General features: G+C 38.9%; 1 protein-coding gene across 6 annotated transcripts in view; it reads right to left on the reverse strand.

The window, feature by feature from the left end:
• Positions 1 to 22,366, reverse strand: part of ADGRB1 (adhesion G protein-coupled receptor B1) — a 460,553-nt gene that overhangs the window by 129,619 nt on the left and 308,568 nt on the right. The window lies entirely within an intron of this gene.

Raw genomic sequence — 22,366 nt, forward strand, 5'->3', positions numbered from 1 at the left:
TACATAATCTGATAATTTAGCTGCATTTACAGTGTGTTAACAAACACAATGGGGCTCATTTACTAAAGATACGTCGGATGTGGTCGGGTTTCCCAATGATTTCTGTTTTGTGACAAATTGCCCCGGGATTTTGGTGCATAAGATCGGGTTTTGGCGCATTGGCGTTGGCTTGCACGCGACAGAAATGGGAGGGGGGTGTGGCCGCCGGACAACCCGACGGATATGGACAACGGGAAGGATTTAACATTTAGGATTGTGGCGCAAGCCATTTACTTACAAGCACCCGGAGGAAGAAGGTGAACTCTGGCGGACCTCAGCGGGGGAAGCGGCGGATGCAGGAACTCGGGCGCACAATCTAAGTGGAAAGCGCCGGACCCAAATCCTCGCCGGACAACGCACAGCGGGATCTTGACGGGACCAGGTAAGTAACTCTGCCCCAATGTGTGAACACGGCCACAGCATTGAAGACTTTTGGACCTTCATCAGGACCTGTTATCACTTGCTGCCAGGACCCTTAGTGCTGTCCTGAGTCCTAACCCTGCTGTGCCGACACTGACTTCACGTTGAAAGCTTCCTCTGTGCCTCTTTTCGCTGTTTTGTTCTTGCGTCCGTGTTGTAAGCTTTGTTGTTTTGTGCTGTAAGTTGCCGCCGTTGCGCTGCTCCTCGTCGCGCCGCACGGAGAGGGCGGATATTTATGGCGCATTTCAAAAATAACAAAACAGATAAGAAGAGACGTCGCAAAAGGATAAAATATTAACAGCGTTTAGAAATGTTTGTTTTTAAGAGAGAAAAAGATGGCGAGGACGCGGGAACATCCGTCACAGCGACAACGGCAGCGCCGGCGCCGCAACACAAAGTAAAAAATGATAAATCTGAGTTACGGCCTCTTCATCGTAACGTCAGCGGGCGAGAGCGCAATAAATAAGTGATGAAGCGGTTAAATACTCGTAGGGGGAGGCAGCGGGGGGCTTGTACCCAACATTCCCTACAGCAGACACTTCCTACCTGCAGGAGGCGCCACAGGAGGCATCTTTATAAATACACTGGTGCCTAAAGGGAACTTAAAGGAAACCGGTCATCAGCTTTTACCCAATTTTACTCCCAGCCCCTTCAGGTAGGGGATGAAATATCCTTTCTAGAATTCCCTCTTTTATGTGGAATCTCATATCTATAACAAATCTCCCCCCAAATCATGTGGCAATAAATCAGAGAAGAGTCAGATTTGTCCTGAGATGAGTCAAGTTTAGAGACTGCGCGTGGACTTTAGAATCCACTATGTTTCATTCCATAGCACCTGCAAACAGGCTGCTGGTGTCATATTAAAGATAAGAATCTCATCTTTCCAATGACATCTTGTGATTCTACGAGCTACAGAATCAGAGTTAAAGGAAGTTAAAGACACAGTTAGAAGTATGAGCTTTAGATAAAGATCTAGTTCTTGCTTTAAATCAAAGAACCAGAAACCTGAAAGATGAGATTCTTATCTTTGTAATGACACCAACAGCAGGATTCTAGGTGCTATAGAACTGAAGTCTAAAGTCACCTTCCCCCGTGCAACCTCTAAATGTGACTCATCTTAGCCAAATAATGACTCTTCTCTGTTCATTTGATTATGACTATGACCTTTTTTGTAGGAGATTGGATGAGATGTCACATAAAAGAGGGAATTCAGGAAAGGACATTTCATCCCCTTTCTCTGGTTATACAACAAATTTTTTATTAAACCCTGAAAACTGTATATGGCGGTATTATATGGCTACTTTATTGCGGTATGCTGTGAAATGACCCAATATGGTAGTAGCATTCAGACTGTATATGGCGGTATTATATGGCTACTATATTGCGGTATGTTGTGAAATGACCCAATATGGTAGTTGCATTCAGACTGTATATGGCGGTATTATATGGCTACTATATTGCGGTATGTTGTGAAATGCAAATCCAAACTAAGAGCGACATTGTTGCGGGACGCTATGTTTCCTTCACATCATTTAATATCAACTAGTCGTGATATTTAATAATTCAACTATACTCTAAGTAAGAATTTAGAAACAATGTAAGTGTATAGTTACCAGAGTATCGGCCCCCTACTCTCATACATATTCATGAACTGACCGGAAGTGATGTAGAGGGAGGGGATAGGATTACGTCACCGGGGGGGAATTTTAAATGTGTGTTAAGATGGTCTGTCATTATATGTTTGTCATGATTAGGAGCGGAGCCTCCGCTCGAAACGCGTAGACACCGAGACGCAAATTATGTATTGGAACCTTCTATGATGCGTGTAAAATAAAGCTTTATTGAACTGGAGTTTTGGCTGGACCGTGACCTTTTTCGTATTTGGAGTGGAACAATTGCCTGAGCAGCGAGGTGGTCCGTGCCGACCCATCTTCAAGTGCCCATTACCAAATGAGAGGTGAGCTGGTAATTTTTCTCTTTAAAGTATGTTGTGAAATGCCCCAATAAGGTAGTTGTATTTAGACTGTATATGGCGGTATTATATGGCTACTTTATTGCGGTATGTTGTGAAATGACCCAATACGGTAATTGTATTTAGACTGTATATGGCGGTATTATATGGCTACTATATTGCGGTATGTGGTGAAATGAGCCAGTACGGTAGTTCTATTTAGACTGTATATGGCGGTATTATATGGATACAATATTGCGGTATGTGGTGAAATGAGCCAGTACGGTAGTTCTATTTAGACTGTATATGGCTACTATATTGCGGTAGTTTTAACAGATTATTAGATGTATATATGAGGTATATTTCGGATACAAAGCGGCAGAGCGGTATTACAGGAGTCCCGATAAGGCGGTGATTTATTATTAACCCCCTCCTGTCTGCAGCCGATGCTCTTCCCTATGCTGAGCCCCGATGTTATTTAAACCAACATGGCAGCGCGCCGGCCGCAGACTGGGATCAGCGGGATTAGCTCTGCCTTCCAGGGGCTCATTAATGTAATTGGATCACAGACTTTCCAGAGAAGGTTTTGTAAATCATTACGTGGCGTCCGTCCTCACAGCAGCAGTAAGTGGCCCCGCAAGGCTGTACCCAGCGCCGATACTGCAGGCTACGGGCTAAGAATACCGCAGACGCTAATAAAGGGATCGGTCAGGACATCGGCGCGGCCCCGGCACAGCACAGCGCTCGCTTATTCCTCTGTGTGATCCCGACACACAGATAACTCCCCCAGGTACAGCACAAGACAGGACGACACAAACCTCACACCACAACACAGTGCACGAGATGGCGGTATAAACACTGAGTGATCACTACAGACCCCGGGGCGAGAGACGCTGCCAGTCCCTGATATTGATTTATAAGCACTGACAAATCACTGGAGCGTCCACTACTCAACTCCCACCCAGAATATACCACGTCCTCAATCATGTACATACTACTGCACTACTACACACCTACTACTGCACTACTACACATCTACTACTGCCCTACTACACACATACTACTGCACTACTACACAACTACTACTGCACTACTACACATCTACTACTGCCCTACTACACACATACTACTGCACTACTACACAGCTACACACCCACTACTGCACTACTACACATCTACTACTGCCCTACTACACACATACTACTGCACTACTACACAACTACTACTGTACTACTACACATCTACTACTGCCCTACTACACAACTACTACTGCCCTACTACACATCTACTACTGCCCTACTACACAACTACTACTGCCCTACTAAACACCCACTACTGTACTACTACACATCTACTACTGCCCTACTACACACCTAGTACTGCCCTACTACACACCTATTACTGCACTACTACACACCTACTACTGCCCTACTATACACCTACTACTGCCCTACTACACACCTACTACTGCCCTACTACACACCTACTACTGCCCTACTACACACCTATTACTGCACTACTACACACCTACTACTGCCCTACTACACACCTACTACTGCCCTACTACACACCTATTACTGCACTACTACACACCTACTACTGCCCTACAACACACCTAGTACTGCCCTACTACACACCTACTACTGCCCTACTACACACCTACTACTGTATTAGTATTATAGTAGTTATATTCCTGTACATAGGGGGCAGTATTATAGTAGTTATATTCTTGTACATAGGGGGGCAGTATTATAGTAGTTATATTCTTGTACATAGGGGCAGTATTATAGTAGTTATATTCTTGTACATAGGGGGCAGTATTATAGTAGTTATATTCCTGTACATAGGGGGCAGTATTATAGTAGTTATATTCCTGTACATAGGGGATAGTATTATAGTAGTTATATTCTTGTACATAGGGGGCAGTATTATAGTAGTTATATTCCTGTACATAGGGGGCAGTATTATAGTAGTTATATTCTTGTACATAGGGGGCAGTATTATAGTAGTTATATTCCTGTACATAGGGGGCAGTATTATAGTAGTTATATTCTTGTACATAGGGGGCAATATTATAGTAGTTATATTCTTGTACATAGGGGACAGTATTATAGTAGTTATATTCCTGTACATAGGGGGCAGTATTATAGTAGTTATATTCCTGTACATAGGGGGCAGTATTATAGTAGTTATATTCCTGTACATAGGGGGCAGTATTATAGTAGTTATATTCTTGTACATAGGGGGGCAGTATTATAGTAGTTATATTCTTGTACATAGGGGCAGTATTATAGTAGTTATATTCTTGTACATAGGGGGCAGTATTATAGTAGTTATATTCCTGTACATAGGGGGCAGTATTATAGTAGTTATATTCCTGTACATAGGGGGCAGTATTATAGTAGTTATATTCTTGTACATAGGGGGCAATATTATAGTAGTTATATTCTTGTACATAGGGGACAGTATTATAGTAGTTATATTCCTGTACATAGGGGGCAGTATTATAGTAGTTATATTCCTGTACATAGGGGGCAGTATTATAGTAGTTATATTCCTGTACATAGGGGGCAGTATTATAGTAGTTATATTCTTGTACATAGGGGGGCAGTATTATAGTAGTTATATTCTTGTACATAGGGGGGCAGTATTATAGTAGTTATATTCTTGTACATAGGGGCAGTATTATAGTAGTTATATTCTTGTACATAGGGGGCAGTATTATAGTAGTTATATTCCTGTACATAGGGGGCAGTATTATAGTAGTTATATTCCTGTACATAGGGGATAGTATTATAGTAGTTATATTCTTGTACATAGGGGGCAGTATTATAGTAGTTATATTCCTGTACATAGGGGGCAGTATTATAGTAGTTATATTCTTGTACATAGGGGGCAGTATTATAGTAGTTATATTCCTGTACATAGGGGGCAGTATTATAGTAGTTATATTCTTGTACATAGGGGGCAATATTATAGTAGTTATATTCTTGTACATAGGGGACAGTATTATAGTAGTTATATTCCTGTACATAGGGGGCAGTATTATAGTAGTTATATTCCTGTACATAGGGGGCAGTATTATAGTAGTTATATTCCTGTACATAGGGGGCAGTATTATAGTAGTTATATTCTTACACATAGGGGGCAGTATTATAGTAGTTATATTCTTGTACATAGGGGGCAGAATTATAGTAGTTATATTCCTGTACATAGGGAGCAGTATTATAGTAGTTATATTCCTGTACATAGGGGGCAGTATTAAAGTAGTTATATTCTTGTGCATAGGGGGCAGTATTATAGTAGTTATATTCTTGTACATAGGGGGACAGTATTATAGTAGTTATATTCTTGTACATAGGGGGCAGTATTATAGTAGTTATGTTCCTGTACATAGGGGGCATTATTATAGTAGTTATGTTCCTGTACATAGGGGGCAGTATTATAGTAGTTATATTCCTGTACATAGGGGGCAGTATTATAGTAGTTATATTCTTGTACATAGGGGGCAGTATTATAGTAGTTATATTCTTGTACATAGGGGGCAGTATTAAAGTAGTTATATTCTTGTACATAGGGGGCAGTATTATAATAGTTATATTCTTGTACATAGGGGCAGTATTATAGTAGTTATATTCTTGTACATAGGGGGCAGTATTAAAGTAGTTATATTCTTGTACATAGGGGCAGTATTATAGTAGTTATATTCTTGTACATAGGGGGCAGTATTATAGTAGTTATATTCTTGTACATAGGGGGCAGTATTATTGTAGTTATATTCTTGTACATAGGGGGCAGTATTATAGTAGTTATATTCCTGTACATAGGGGGCAGTATTATAGTAGTTATATTCTTGTACATAGGGGGCAGTATTATAGTAGTTATATTCTTGTACATAGGGGGCAGTATTATAGTAGTTATATTCCTGTACATAGGGGGCAGTATTATAGTAGTTATATTCTTGTACATAGGGGGCAGTATTATAGTAGTTATATTCCTGTACATAGGGGGCAGTATTAAAGTAGTTATATTCTTGTGCATAGGGGGCAGTATTATAGTAGTTATATTCTTGTACATAGGGGGCAGCATTATAGTAGTTATATTCTTGTACAAAGGGTGCAGTATTAAAGTAGTTATATTCTTGTGCATAGAGGGCAGTATTATAGTAGTTATATTCTTGTACATAGGGGGCAGTATTATAGTAGTTATATTCCTGTACATAGGGGGCAGTATTATAGTAGTTATATTCCTGTACATAGGGGGCAGTATTATAGTAGTTATATTCCTGTACATAGGGGGCAGTATTATAGTAGTTATATTCCTGTACATAGGGGGCAGTATTATAGTAGTTATATTCCTGTACATAGGGGGCAGTATTATAGTAGTTATATTCTTGTACATAGGGGGCAGTATTATAGTAGTTATATTCTTGTACATAGGGGGCAGAATTATAGTAGTTATATTCTTGTACATAGGGGGTAGTATTAAAGTAGTTATATTCTTGTACATAGGGGGCAGTATTATAGTAGTTATATTCTTGTACATAGGGGGCAGTATTATAGTAGTTATATTCCTGTACATAGGGGGCAGTATTATAGCAGTTATAGTCTTGTACATAGGGGGCAGTATTATAGTAGATATATTCCTGTACATAGTGGGCAGTATTATAGTAGTTATATTCTTGTACATAGGGGGCAGTATTAAAGTAGTTATATTCTTGTACATAGGGGGCAGTATTATTGTAGTTATATTCTTGTACATAGGGGGCAGTATTATAGTAGTTATATTCCTGTACATAGGGGGCAGTATTATAGTAGTTATATTCTTGTACATAGCGGGCAGTATTATAGTAGTTATATTCTTGTACATAGGGGGCAGTATTATAGTAGTTATATTCCTGTACATAGGGGGCAGTATTATAGTAGTTATATTCTTGTACATAGGGGGTAGTATTAAAGTAGTTATATTCTTGTACATAGGGGGCAGTATTATAGTAGTTATATTCTTGTACATAGGGGGCAGTATTAAAGTAGTTATATTCTTGTACATAGGGGGCAGTATTATTGTAGTTATATTCTTGTACATAGGGGGCAGTATTATAGTAGATATATTCCTGTACATAGGGGGCAGTATTATAGTAGTTATATTCTTGTACATAGGGGGCAGTATTATAGTAGTTATATTCTTGTACATAGGGGGCAGTATTATAGCAGTTATATACCTGTACTTAGGGGGCAGTATTATAGTTGTTATATTCCTGTACATAGGGTGCAGTATTATAGTAGTTATATTCCTGTACACAGGGGGCAGTATTATAGTAGTTATATTCTTGTACATAGGGGGCAGTATTATAGTAGTTATATTCTTGTACATAGGGGGCGGTATTATAGTAGTTATATTTTTGTACATAGGGGGCAGTATTATAGTAGTTATATTCTTGTACATAGGGGGCAGTATTATAGTAGTTATATTCTTGTACATAGGGGGCAGTATTATAGTAGTTATATTCTTGTACATAGGCGGCGGTATTATAGTAGTTATATTCTTGTACATAGGGGGCAGTATTATAGTAGTTATATTCCTGTACATAGGGGGCAGTATTATAGTAGTTATATTCCTTTACATAGGGGGCAGTAATATAGCAGTTATATTCTTGTACATAGGGGGCAGTATTATAGTAGTTATATTCCTGTACATAGGGGGCAGTATTATAGTAGTTATATTCTTGTACATAGGGGGAAGTATTATAGTAGTTATATTCTTGTACATAGGGGGCAGTATTATAGTAGTTATATTCCTGTACATAGGGGGCAGTATTATAGTAGTTATATTCTTGTACATAGGGGGAAGTATTATAGTAGTTATATTCCTGTACATAGGGGGCAGTATTATAGTAGTTATATTCCTGTACATAGGGGGCAGTATTATAGTAGTTATATTCCTTTACATAGGGGGCAGTAATATAGCAGTTATATTCTTGTACATAGGGGGCAGTATTATAGTAGTTATATTCTTGTACATAGGGGGCAGTATTATAGTAGTTATATTCCTGTACATAGGGGGCAGTATTATAGTAGTTATATTCCTTTACATAGGGGGCAGTAATATAGCAGTTATATTCTTGTACATAGGGGGCAGTATTATAGTAGTTATATTCCTGTACATAGGGGGCAGTATTATAGTAGTTATATTCTTGTACATAGGGGGAAGTATTATAGTAGTTATATTCCTGTACATAGGGGGCAGTATTATAGTAGTTATATTCCTGTACATAGGGGGCAGTATTATAGTAGTTATATTCCTTTACATAGGGGGCAGTAATATAGCAGTTATATTCTTGTACATAGGGGGCAGTATTATAGTAGTTATATTCCTGTACATAGGGGGCAGTATTATAGTAGTTATATTCCTTTACATAGGGGGCAGTATTATAGTAGTTATATTCTTGTACATAGGGGGCAGTATTATAGTAGTTATATTCTTGTACATAGGGGGCAGTATTATAGTAGTTATATTCTTGTACATAGGGGACAGTATTATAGTAGTTATATTCTTGTACATAGGGGGCAGTATTATAGTAGTTATATTCTTGTACATAGGGGGCAGTATTATAGTAGTTATATTCCTGTACATAGGGGGCAGTATTATAGTAGTTATATTCTTGTACATAGGGGTCAGTATTATAGTAGTTATATTCCTGTACATAGGGGGCGGTATTATAGTAGTTATATTCTTGTACATAGGGGGCAGTATTATAGTAGTTACATTCCTGTACATAGGGGGCAGTATTATAGTAGTTATATTCCTGTACATAGGTGGCAGTATTATAGTAGTTATATCCTTGTACATAGGGAGCAGTATTATAGTAGTTATATTCCTGTACATAGGGGGCAGTATTATAGTAGTTATATTATTGTACATAGGGGGCAGTATTATAGTAGTTATATTCCTGTACATAGGAGGCAGTATTATTGTAGTTATATTCCTGTACATAGGGGGCAGTATTATAGTAGTTATATTCCTGTACATAGGGGGCAGTATTATAGCAGTTATAGTCTTGTACATAGGGGGCAGTATTATAGTAGTTATATTCTTGTATATAGGGGCAGTAATATAGCAGTTATATTCTTGTACATAGGGGGCAGTATTATAGTAGTTATATTCCTGTACATAGGGGGCAGTATTATAGTAGTTATATTCTTGTACATAGGGGGCAGTATTATAGTAGTTATATTCTTGTACATAGGGGGCAGTATTATAGTAGTTATATTCTTGTACATAGGGGGCAGTATTATAGTAGTTATATTCTTGTACATAGGGGGAAGTATTATAGTAGTTATATACTTGTACATAGGGGGCAGTATTATAGTAGTTATATTCTTGTACATAGGGGGCAGTATTATAGTAGTTATATTCTTGTACATAGGGGGAAGTATTATAGTAGTTATATACTTGTACATACGGGGCAGTATTATAGTAGTTATATTCCTGTACATAGGGGGCAGTATTATAGTAGTTATATTCCTGTACATAGGGGGCAGTATTATAGTAGATATATTCCTGTACATAGTGGGCAGTATTATAGTAGTTATATTCTTGTATATAGGGGGCAGTATTATATTCATTATTTCCCTGTATATTTCTCCGGCAGCAGGAAATGTAGTAAACATGGTGTTTGTTAGAATTTCTCCTTGTTGTGTATATTGCTCCTTAGAAATCCCTGTGTGTAATAATATTTGGCTGTATTATTCCACAGTGAGTGGAGGAAAGTTTATAGTTTTCTGCAGAATTGTCTGAAAAGTAAATTAATTATATTTCATCCCAATCCCCGCTCCTCGTGAATAGATTATGAATTGTCTGCTGGGGAGACGCCTCACATCTTGAGCTGTTGGGCATGGATATATATATAATGTTGTGTATATTACTGGGTAAGTGCCGGGTACGAGGCGTCACATGATTTATTCTCTTCATCTGAAGTTTTCATAACAGTAAAATAAATGAAGATCCGTGAACCATAAAAAATTGCAGAATCCAATATCTGACCCCTCTGGGGCCCCATGTGATGGTCAAGGTCAGGGGGCCCAGGGGTCTCCGCTTATTTACTCATTGGCTGCTATAAAACTCTTCGCAAATGATAATAAAATCTACCAACTCTCATTTCTGATTGTAAACCTTGGGTCAAGGCCAAATGTCCAGGTCTTGTGTCTTCATGTAAAATCTTCCCAGTGTCGGTGGCAGTACCAGTGTCCACCAGTAGGGGAGCTGCTTCCATACTCTCTTATAATATATTATAAATACTCAACTCCTGAGCGCCCCCAGTGGTGGACAAAGACAGAAACTATTAATTTTAATAAGGGGGATTTATCGAGACCAAGGTTGTAAATTCTTAATCTTAATCTGAGGTGCACTAGTGAAAAGAATGGAAACTTTGTTGGCTTTATGACGAGTCAAAAGTATCAAATTATAGGGGTCCATCCCATGAAACCCCCACAAATGATGAGCTGCAGATCGCTGCTTACGCCTCCCGGGCACATGGTCTGGATAACAGACGATAGAGCTGGTCTGCAATACCAAGCACAGCCACATTATAGTGTACGGCGCTGTGGTCTTTATGCAGTTGCTCGAGTGTCTTCTGAGTGTTGGAGCCTCTGATATTGATGAACTATTCTTAAAACATGTGATCAATACAACATTTCTTATATTCCATCTAAAGAGAACCCATCAGCAGCCGTGAGCCTACAGACTGCAGCCAGTGCTATGTGCTGTCCCAGGAGAGATCTTTGTAGCAGCTGTAATAATGGATTTATATTCCAGGATTGCAGCTTCTCCAACTGCATTGGCGGTGTCCCCACACTGCTGTGCTCTGTGCCCTCTGCAGCCAGTGTTAAGAACTTTTGCTGGAGAGATGTGTAATCAGACCTTTATGTATGTTGTGAAAAGCTGCAGAACTATTATGTCTGAATGTATATCCTATTTGTCTGCACTAACCGCACACCCTCACACTGCTGTGAACTTTGCTCTGTGCAGACAGTGTTAAGTATTAGCCTTGGAGAGCTGTGTAATCACACCTGTGTGCACAGGGGGGTTTATTATCATTACACCTCTCTCCAGTCACAATGGGGCAGATTTACTTACCCGGTCCATTCGTGATCCAGTGGCGCGATCTCTGCGGTGGATTCGGGTCCGGCCGGGATTCATTAAGGAAGTTCCTCCGACGTCCACCAGGTGACGCTGCTGCGCTGAAGAGCATCGGAACGCACTCAAGTTCACCGGCCTATTCCTAGTGAAGTGCAAGTCTTGCGACACTTTTCTTTTTTTAAATATGGCGGTTTTTCCGAATCCGTCGGGATTTCGTTCAGCCACGCCCCCCGATTTCCGTCGCGTGCATGCCAGCGACGGTGCGCCAAAATCCGATTGCGTGCGCCAAAATCATGGGGCAATACAGGGAACATCGGCGCAAATCAAAAATATTCAGGTACCACGTCGGGAAACGCGAATCGGGCCCTTAGTAAATGACCCCCACTATATAGCACTGTCTGCAGAGAGAGCACAGAGCACAGCAGTGTGAGGATACACCCCCAGTTTACTTGGAGAAGCTACAATACTGGAATGTAGATCCGTATATATCACAGTCCTGCTGCTACTAACAACATACACAAAGTCTGATTACACACTTGATTTAAAAAAATATAATCAGTGAATATTTAGAAATAAAAAAATAACAGTCTTGTGGATGCACTAAATCCAATTTTTTTTTAATAGGAAGAATGCACAAGTCCATTATTTAACATGAACCTGTGCCGCATTGTGGTCTGATCTGTTTTTACTGACCCATTGTTCAATAGAGATATTTATCATGTAAGCCCCGCCCTCCGCCGTGTCATACACATTAAGAGGCTCCGCCCTCCCGATGTATACGGCGGGGGGGCTGCGCTGGTGCACAATGCAGGCACTGCCTGTCGTAGAATTGTGCTATTACCTGCAACTGTTCAGACTCCGAAAAGGCGCGGGATACAGACATGAGGCCGGCACAACATGGATCTCTTTAAAAAACAAATGACAAATATATGGATGGATCCAAAAGGGGAAACCAATGTGACGCAAAACGTGAAATATAGACATTAATGTCCATTTTTCTTACACAGTTTTTAAAACAGTCGCGTGCAGGAGCCCTCATTTACATAATAACAGACACAAAATGGGCTAAATATGAAGAAAAGGAAGTGATGCAAAATAATAATAATAATCAAACATCAAAATTCTATGAGAAATGTGAAACATTCACTTCATAACAAACCCTTGTGAATGAAAATATTATTATTATTATTATTATTATTACTATTAAATATTCCTGTTAGAAGTAGCTGTAGTTTTATTATCATTATTATTATTTTTATAATTGTTATTATAATTATCAATGTATCGAAATAACAAAAATACAAAAAAGGAAAGCAAGAAGATACAATTTCCACCTCGTACATCCACATGGATCATGACAGCCCAACAGCTGACTTTAAAACAGTTACTGAGACTCCGCCCATGTAGCACCGCCCACTGGACTCCTAAGCATAGAAAGATATGAGATTTAAAAGTCTAAAATGCAAACTACACTGAAGCTGTTCCTTCCTGCTGATAGTAATTCTACCTGTGGCATTCAGTGTTTATGTGGATATAATCTCTAGGGCTGAGCTGTAGTACCAAGCACAGCCACTATACAATGCAGGGCGCTGTGACTGGGTCATTGTAGTCATAACATATGATCACATCAAGTTTTTTTTAGAGTCTTGGTCACCTCTCAGGCTGAGGTGGATCTCTGCTGTTTGTATCTTTAATACAGTGTAGCATCAAGGATATCCCTATAGGATGTTATATATCCCTATACGTGCAATAATATGGATGTCCACTGCCTTTAAGGAGGAATCCTTATCATATAATGTTCAGCAGTGTCTATATTTATATTCTCTGTGGTAGTTTGGCGCTGCAGAGGTCATACTGTATATTGTATAGTTTTCTTATAGTGTTCTCCCCCTGCAGGTTACATATGGTATTACACCAGGTTCATTTGAATCAATGGTAAATTAATTTCCTGCTGTGTCCATTGTATCAGCCATTGAAGTTCTCTCCATTATTAGACAACCAGGTCACAAAAACAGAAGAGGGACAGAGTCACAGTGAGAACACGTTCCTAAGTCAGCTCAGTCTATTACTCCCCCATCAATGAGAGGCCCCAGGATCCAAATATCTGACAATGACCTCACCCGCCCCTGCTGACCCCCCCCCCCCAATCACCCCACATCAATGGGACAGTGAGACAATGAGGACCCCCAGGGAGTTAATGTCCTAGGTGCACATTTCCTCAGCTTGTGCTGAGATCTGAGACATATAATAATGTCCAAAATACATAGAGGCAGGAGGGGGGCGCAATCCCTGAATGACCCCCACTCATCACTAAACATCAGCAACTTAGGAGCTTCCGGCACCAGGGATTAATAAGGAGCTGTCACAGTTCATGAACTGCCCCGACAATGACCCATAGTGAGAACGCGAATAGTAGGAATCCAAGATGGAGAGAAAGAAACAGACAAAACCATAAGAAACTCCACAGCAATGAATAGAATACTGCAAAAATACAGAGGAAAGTAAGTGTATAGGGCAGAAATGTGACTATAGTGTTGTGCAGCTACTGCTATAACACTGCCCCCTATGTACAAGAATATAACTACTATAATACTGCCCCTATGTACAAGGCTATAACTACTATAATACTGCCCCTATGTACAAGAATATAACTACTATAATACTGCCCCCTATGTACAGGAATATAACTACTATTATACTGCCCCCTATGTACAGGAATATAACTACTATAATACTGCCCCCTATGTACAAGAATATAACTACTATAATACTGCCCCTATGTACAGGAATATAACTACTATAATACTGCCCCCTATGTACAGGAATATAACTACTATAATACTGCCCCCTATGTACAGGAATATAACTACTATATTACTGCTCCCTATGTACAAGAATATAACTACTATAATACTGCCCCCAATGTACAGGAATATAACTACTATAATACTGCCCCCCTATGTACAGGAATATAACTACTATAATACTGCCCTCTATGTACAGGAATATAACTACTATAATACTGTCCCCTATGTACAAGAATATAACTACTATAATACTACCCCCTATGTACAGGAATATAACTACTATAATACTGCCCCCTATGTACAAGAATATAACTACTATAATACTGCCCCCTATGTACAAGAATATAACTACTATAATATTGCCCCCTATGTACAGGAATATAACTACTATAATACTGCCCCCTATGTACAAGAATATAACTACTATAATACTGCCCCCTATGTACAGGAATATAACTACTATAATACTGCCCCCTATGTACAGGAATATAACTACTATAATACTGCCCCCTATGTACAGGAATATAACTACTATAATACTGCCTCCTATGTACAGGAATATAACTACTATAATACTGCCCCCTATGTACAAGAATATAACTACTATAATACTGCCTCCTATGTACAGGAATATAACTACTATAATACTGTCCCTATGTACAAGAATATAACTACTATAATACTGCCTCCTATGTACAGGAATATAACTACTATAATACTGCCCCCTATGTACAGGAATATCACTACTATAATACTGCCCCCTATGTACAAGAATATAACTACTATAATACTGCCCCCTATGTACAAGAATATAACTACTATAATACTGCCCCCTATGTACAGGAATATAACTACTATAATACTGCCCCCTATGTACAAGAATATAACTACTATAATACTGCCCCCTATGTACAAGAATATAACTACTATAATACTGCCCCCTATGTACAAGAATATAACTACTATAATACTGCCCCCTATGTACAGGAATATAACTACTATAATACTACCCCTATGTACAAGAATATAACTACTATAATACTGACCCTATGTACAAGAATATAACTACTATAATACTGCCTCCTATGTACAGGAATATAACTACTATAATACTGCCTCCTATGTACAGGAATATAACTACTATAATACTGCCTCCTATGTACCAGAATATAACTACTATAATACTGCTCCCTATGTACAGGAATATAACTACTATAATACTGCCCCCTATGTACAAGAATATAACTACTATAATACTGTCCCCTATGTACAGGAATATAACTACTATAATACTGCCCCCTATGTACAAGAATATAACTACTATAATACTGCCCCCTATGTAAAAGAATATAACTACTATAATACTGCCCCCTATGTACAGGAATATAACTACTATAATACTGCCCCCTATGTAAAAGAATATAACTACTATAATACTGCCCCCTATGTACAGGAATATAACTACTATAATACTGCCCCCCATGTACAGGAATATAACTACTATAATACTGCCCCCTATGTACAAGAATATAACTACTATAATACTGCCCCCTATGTACAAGAATATAACTACTATAATACTGCCCCCTATGTACAAGAATATAACTACTATAATACCGCCCCCTATGTACAAGAATATAACTACTATAATACTGCCCCTATGTACAGGAATATAACTACTATAATACTGCCCCCTATGTACAAGAATATAACTACTATAATACTGCCCCCTATGTACAAGAATATAACTACTATAATACTGCCCCCTATGTACAGGAATATAACTACTATAATACTGCCCCTATGTACAAGAATATAACTACTATAATACTGCCCCCTATGTAGAGGAATATAACTACTATAATACTGCCCCCTATGTAGAGGAATATAACTACTATAATACTGCCCCCTATGTACAGGAATATAACTACTATAATACTGCCCTCTATGTACAGGAATATAACTACTATAATACTGCCCCCTATGTACAAGAATATAACTACTATAATACTGCCCCCTATGTAGAGGAATATAACTACTATAATACTGCCCCCTATGTACAGGAATATAACTACTATAATACTGCCCTCTATGTACAGGAATATAACTACTATAATACTGCCCCCTATGGATATGTATATGTAACAGCATTATAATGCCTTCCTTGCAGCAGAATTATTTAATGATCACTGTTATAAAACTTTATCGATTGTTCCCTGTCTTTGTTATAGAACCACATGTCGTTCCTGAGATGAAAACAAGCTGTTGACTATTGTTAATTATTTTCTCGGGAACGGTTACTTAGTTTTGAGGTCGATTGTTCTTACTTTTTTTTTCTTCCAAAACTGAAATCCATATAATTGGCTTTGCAGATTCAGTCAGGAAGACGGATCTATTTGTTCTACTATGTGAGAAGTACAGAAGAATATTCCAATTTCCCTTTGTGTCTGTAAGTTAGGCCCATTCCAGAGAGACTGCTGCACCAATCCATCCATCTATCTATCATATATCTATCTCCTATCTATCTATCTATCTATCTCTCTATCTATCTATCTATCTCCTATCTATCTATCTATCTATCTCATATCTATCTATCTCCTATCTATCTATCTCCTATCTATCTATCTATCTATCTATCTATCTATCTATCTCCTATCTATCTATCTATCTATCTATCTATCTATCTATCTCCTATCTATCTATCTATCTATCTATCTATCTATCTCCTATCTATCTATCTCCTATCTATCTATCTATCTATCTATCTATCTATCCATCTATCTATCCATCTATCTATCTATCTATCTATCTATCTCCTATCTATCTATCTATCTATCTATCTCCTATCTATCTATCTCCTATCTATCTATCTATCTCTCTATCTATCTCCTATCTATCTATCTATCTATCTCCTATCTATCTATCTCCTATCTATCTATCTATCTATCTCTCTATCTATCTCCTATCTATCTATCTATCTATCTATCTATCTATCTATCTATCTATCTCTCTATCTATCTCTCTATCTATCTCCTTATCTATCTCCTATCTATCTATCTATCTATCTCCTATCTATCTATCTCCTATCTATCTATCTCCTATCTATCTATCTCTCTATCTATCTCTCTATCTATCTCCTATCTATCTCCTATCTATCTATCTATCTATCTATATATCTATCTATCTATATATCTCCTATCTATCTATCTATCTCCTATCTATCTATCTATCTCCTATCTCCTATCTATCTATCTATCTATCTATCTATCTCCTATCTATCTCCTATCTATCTCATATCTATCTATCTATCTATCTCCTATCTATCTCCTATCTATCTATCTCCTATCTATCTATCTATCTATCTATCTATCTCCTATCTATCTATCTATCTATCTATCTATCTCATATCTATCTCCTATCTATCTATCTATCTATCTATCTATCTATCTATCTATCTCATATCTATCTCCTATCTATCTATCTCCTATCTATCTATCTCCTATCTATCTATCTATCTATCTCCTATCTATCTATCTATCTATCTATCTATCTCTCTATCTATCTCCTATCTATCTATCTATCTATCTATCTATCTATCTATCTCTCTATCTATCTCTCTATCTATCTCTCTATCTATCTCCTATCTATCTATCTCTCTATCTATCTCTCTATCTATCTCCTATCTATCTCCTATCTATCTATCTATCTATCTCCTATCTATCTATCTATCTATCTATCTATCTCTCTATCTATCTCCTATCTATCTCCTATCTATCTATCTATCTATCTATCTCTCTATCTATCTCCTATCTATCTATCTATCTATCTATCTCTCTATCTATCTCCTATCTATCTCCTATCTATCTATCTATCTATATATCTCCTATCTATCTATATATCTCCTATCTATCTATCTATCTATCTATCTATCTCCTATCTATCTATCTATCTATCTATCTATCTATCTATCTATCTCCTATCTATCTATCTATCTCTCTATCTATCTATCTCTCTATCTATCTATCTCTCTATCTATCTCTCTATCTATCTATCTATATATCTATCTATCTATATATCTCCTATCTATCTATCTATCTATCTATCTATCTCCTATCTATCTATCTCCTATCTATCTATCTATCTATCTATCTATCTCCTATCTATCTATCTATCTATCTATCTATCTATCTCCTATCTATCTATCTCATATCTATCTATCTATCTATCTATCTATCTATCTCCTATCTATCTCCTATCTATCTATCTATCTATCTCTTATCTATTATACTGCTGTATGTCTGTCTGTCTGTCTGTCTATCTATCTCTACTATTTATCTATCATCTATCTATGCATCTCTTATCTATCTCTTGGGTTTCAATGTAAATTTCAAAACATTCAGAAAACATTAAAATTCAGTAATTAGGTGGTGATTTGGTGAATCATTCGGCCGGCAGAAGACATTTCATGCTCCTTCCATTAATGATTAGTAATTAATAGCGACATTTAGTTAGACCTATCAATAAAGCAGAAGCGCTCCCCTCCCCCACCCCGGGGACATCATGTTACCGGCTGATCTTTAACAAGCTGAATAAATGCGATGGGTGAGCGCTCGGCCCCAGCACTGGGACCCTCGGCACGGCCCAGCTGTGAGCGGAGGAGCCAAGGAAGTGGCAAGAAGATTATATGTGCAGGGGTGAGCACCATCACTGGGGACTCCGCGTCCAGATGGCGACTCTCATAGATGAAGATGGCGTAAGAATAACTGGTGCTAATTTGCTAATTTAGACTCCATCACCAATAGAATCGCCATCCCCATCATGAGCAAGAAAGCAAAACCAGCAAAATTACGAGGCACAGCCTCCTAGAGGCTTCCTAGATGGTTAGATGGTGCACGTCTACTGGAGCTGGCGCTCAAAGACAATGGAGGTTTGCTCACTCACTAGTCCCATCTCCACACACTTTGGTTTCACTATACATCTTGTTTTGACCCCACGAACAAGCTCTGCCAACCATACCAATAATGGGGTCTAGCGCCAAGACCTGAGCCCAAGGTGAACCTGTGGACAATAGGCCATTTACAGGATGGTTTTTCATGGGGGTAGAACTTACTCTTCCTCTTTTTGGAGACCATTCTATTCAGTGCCCACCCTGCACTCTTCAGAATGTCCATATTCTCCTTCACTTGTTTCTTTCCTCATTCAATAGTTCCATCTCCTATCAAGCTGTGGGGACCTCTTCTCTAAGATGTCCAAATCATTGTCCACACCTAATCTGGATTTTTACCTAACCAACAAACCTTTCCCCTAGAAATAACAAAATAATAATGATGAGAGCTCAAGGTAATATCAGGTCCCAAATGGAAAGCCAAAGGGTAAAGGTTCCCAAAAGCCAGCCCTGGGCATGAGATCGGCCAGAGGATGGTCCTTCAGGGGCAGTAAACTTGTGTCAACTTTTTGGATACTTCTTTGAATATCATTCAGCGCTCAAACCCTGGAGGAACTAAGTCCTCAGAACGTCCATGTTCTCCTTCCCTGTCTACCAATCACGTTACCAAACAGTCACCGACTAATGCAGCAGTCAACAGTCCCTCTATATCCACGAACTAAGAAGACCACGGCCCAAAGTTCATTAAGATTTGCATGTACGTAGTCCCCGTGTCCAAAGTCTTTTGTTCCAACTGTTTGGACTCCACCGTCAACAGGTTCCCAAAACCAAAAATGGAGCCTAACAAGGTGAGCAGGACCCAGGTGATCCTAAATGAGACACCTTCAGAGACACCAGACTGTCCACCTTGTTTAAGCCCTGTTTCTACATTGCCGAGTGACCCAGATATGAGAGTGTCTAAGTACAGGGTGGAATGGCCACTTGGTTAGAAGGGCAATTTTTCGTTTCTTAGGACCAAACTCTTCAAGTTGCCTTTGACCCATAAAATAACCATAACCTGAGACCAGGGATTGGCTCAAAAATATCTTACAAAAACTTTTTACCTAAATTTTTTCCCAAATTTTTGAAAGTTTCACATGCAAAAAAAAAAATAATCAGATACAGTAATTCCATCTTTTTCTCCTTATAATCATATGGAATGTAATGAAACTAAATTAGGGATGTAATTTGTGATGTGCAGAGAAAGCAGAAGGGAGTCGGTTTAATGGCCCTCGACGGAGAAAGTTATGAGCGAGTGAGAAATGTCATTTAACATGAAAGTGACTGTGCAGACATTTTACACCGGCACGGTTCAGCGCCTCACACTTACGGCTTCTTTGACTAACATAACAAGGCCCCCATCTGCCGTCATTACATCAAAATCAGATTGGAAATAATAACCTTTTCAAGGAACATAAAGCCGCCACTGGTAACCTCTCCATCATTTAGAGGGACTGGTCGAGTAAGTAGGTTAATTAACGTCGGAGAGGATGCGTTCAGTGTGAACTCTGCCGTGTTCTGTTCTGGAAGAGCGGGAATGAGTCTTGTGATAGGAATAATCATCATGTCCATGAAGCCAATGAGGAGCTGATGCACCATCATGTCCTCACCAGACGCTCCAACCGGAGGCCCCAGAGATCTCAACTGTGCAAATGTCAACTTTACAATCCTTTCCGTGCTTCATTTTTTGTTTTCTAAAAGCTTTTGAAGACAAAAAGTTACAATAATGTTTTGAAATATTGATTTATTCTAATGTGGCGTCAGAACCAAAGGACAAGAACCATTTAGAACCAGACATTTTTTCTATTTCAGGACTAGGAATGAGTGGACCTGAACCACCAAAAGTCCAGGTTCAGGTCCGACGTTCAGGCTTACAATCCAACACTAAGGGGCACATTTACTTACCTGGTCCTGCGCGATCCCCGATCCGGAATGTCCACCGGAATGCACATCTGCCGCGATTCACTACGAGTGTGCGCACGATATCCTGCATGTGTCGCTTCCCCGCTCAGGTCCCTGGAGTTCACCTTCTTCTTCCTGGTGCATGTAAGTGCATTGTCCGTGTATAATGCGCTGTGCGGGGAGTCACTAAGATCGTGCTCCCGATATCCTGCATGTGTCGCTTCCCCGCTCAGGTCTCCGGAGTTCACCTTCTTCTTCCTGGTGAATGTAAGTGCATTGTCCGTGTATAATGCGCTGTGCAGGGAGTCACTAAGATCGTGTGCCCGATATCCTGCATGTGTCGCTTCCCCGCTCAGGTCCCCGGAGTTCACCTTCTTCTTCCTGGTGCATGTAAGTGCTTGGCTTGCGACACAATTTTAAATGTTAAATACCGGAGATACCGGTGAGGATGGCAGTTCGGGTTTGGGAACCCAAATGGGTCCACTGATCCCAATCCAGGACAGATTCTCCATAAGTTCTGTCTTCTTCTCATTCTACCTTTATTTATTTTTTTGTAATGTGAATAAACAAAAAAATTTACATTTTTTCTTTTATTTTTGATTTAATCTGACGAAGGGTCAGGATGGAGGCCATGATGTTTAAGGATTGTTTAATATTCTAACACAGATTACCACAAATATTCTTCATTAAATTCTTCTAATTCCATTTTTTTTGGAAGAAGGATTTAAGAAATAAATTACTTTTTGAAAAGAAAAAGTATCTACTGATTGCTGAATATTGACTGAATTTATCATGGGGTTAAGACCAAGAAATCAATAAGGAATCAGTGAGGAATCAGTGAGGAATCAGTGAGGAATCAGTGAGGAATCAGTGAGGAAACAGTGAGGAATCAGTGAGGAAACAGTGAGGGATCAGTGAGGAATCAGTGAGGAATCAGTAAGGAATCAGTGAGGAATCAGAGAGGAATCAGTGAGGAATCAGTGAGGAATCAGTGAGGAAACAGTGAGGAATCAGTGAGGGATCAGTGAGGAATCAGTGAGGAATCAGTGAGGAATCAGTGAGGAATCAGTGAGGAATCAGTAAGGAATCAGTAAGGAATCAGTGAGGAATCAGTGAGGAATCAGTAAGGAATCAGTGAGGAATCAGTGAGGAATCAGTAAGGAATCAGTGAGGAATCAGTGAGGA

Source organism: Engystomops pustulosus, chromosome 5 (assembly GCF_040894005.1).
Source record: "Engystomops pustulosus chromosome 5, aEngPut4.maternal, whole genome shotgun sequence".
NCBI classification, from domain to species: Eukaryota; Metazoa; Chordata; class Amphibia; order Anura; family Leptodactylidae; genus Engystomops; species Engystomops pustulosus.